The 1,724-nt window shown below is 37.5% G+C and overlaps 1 pseudogene; it reads left to right on the top strand.

Moving 5' to 3' along the window:
* The first annotated feature begins 555 nt into the window (after window positions 1-555).
* LOC118624501 lies at window positions 556-1,296 on the top strand (annotated as a pseudogene).
* Window positions 1,297-1,724: the final 428 nt, after the last annotated feature.

The following is a 1,724-nucleotide window of genomic DNA, read 5'->3' as shown; positions in this document are numbered from 1 at the left end:
CTGAGGATAAGAATAAAATAGGTATCTTGATTTCAAAGAGGCTGTGATCAGGTCAAAACTAGAGTGAGAAACAGGCAATTGGTTTCATCCTCAGAACTTTCCTCTTTTTTTCCCACTCATACATGATATTCTTATCCATCACTGTGGCTTTAAATACCACCCATAGTCAATGACTTCTCTACTTAGGCTATATTACCATCTTCTTTCCCCCACCCCACCTCAGCATGGATGCCCTCCTCACTTTGCTTAGTTTCTGAGGTTTAATATTTTTTTCATAAAAGCTCAACTTAATACATAATTACAGAAATAAAAATTAAAATAAAAATCCATTGTGAACATAGATGCAAAAATTCTCAACATATTTCCAAAAGAATGATACAATATGACCAATTGGGATTTATCTCAGGTCTGTAAGACTGGCTCAACATTTGAAAATGTATTAATGTAGAAGGGTGATGCTGATGAGTAACTCAGAGGGGAAGGTTATTTCCACCTGGTACATGTGAATGCTAGATTGGACTCTGATGAACAGAACTGTCAATTTATGAATGAAGTATGGCTTGTGTTGAACAAGATAAGTCGAGTCAAGCATTTGAAGATGCTTTTGGGGTACCAAGGCAACATTAAACTGGAGATCCTCGGTAGTCTCCAGATTACAAAAACTACCTGACTTTCATCAACCGCTGTTCTCATGTTAGAGGAAATTCCAGCTGCTGTGGGATGCTGCCTTCAGAGGAACCTGCTGTAACTGGAGAACAGTAATGGACAGTGCTGTGGACCTCTATTTTGAAAAAAAATATTCATCAATCTCTGCAGAACATCCCTGAAGACCAACTGGTACAACCTCCTGTTCTCCAGCAAAAGGGGGGAAAAGGCAGGAAGAAGCTTCGACCGTTCCAATACCTTCATGAATTCCCTGTGTAACCCCGAGATGGCATCTTGTATTCGGTGGGTAGAGAAAACCAAAGATATCTTTCAGTTCGTGTCAAAATACAAAGAAAGACTTGCCCAACTTTGGGGCAGAAGGAAAGGCAACCAAAGACCATGATTTATCAGAAAATGGACAGAGAACTGAGGAATTATGGAAGAACTGGAGAAATCACCAAAATCCGGAGAAAACTAACATCAATTCAATGAGGCCATTCTCCAAAGACTCTATCTTATTTCTTTGAAAAAGAGATCATCTACTCACAGTATGGTTAGCCTGATCAAGGATGTCTACGTTTAAGTAACTGGAATGCAAATTGTAATTATAAATATGCCAATTACCATGAGCTAAGTTACCCTGATTGCTAAATATAGTCTTACATATTATGATTTTCTAACATCAGAAATCCCTGAACCCGCAATACAACATGCAGATTATAGAATTGTACACTTAAAACCTATATAATTTTATTAACCAATGTCACCCTCATAAATTCAATAAAAATAAAATAAAATAAAAAGAAATCCTTACAGCCTGGCCGGTGTGGCTCAGTGGATTGAACATCGTCCCATGGACAGAGATGTCCCAGTTCGATTCCCGGCGAGGGCACATGCCCGGGTTGCAGGGTTGATCAACTGATTGATGTCTCTCTCTCACATTGATGTTTCTCTCTCTCTCTAAAAAACTGAATAAAAATTAAAATAAAATAAAAAAAAAAAGAAATCCTTACAAATTTCAAGATTTCTCTTAATGCAAATGCTGAAGAGAAAAAGAATGCCATTGTTTCTATTTTTTT

Source organism: Molossus molossus, unplaced genomic scaffold (genome assembly GCF_014108415.1).
Source record: "Molossus molossus isolate mMolMol1 unplaced genomic scaffold, mMolMol1.p scaffold_m16_p_1, whole genome shotgun sequence".
NCBI lineage: Eukaryota > Metazoa > Chordata > Mammalia > Chiroptera > Molossidae > Molossus > Molossus molossus.
The sequence above is the reverse complement of the archived record's forward strand: the minus strand, read 5'-3'. Positions and strand labels throughout refer to the sequence as shown.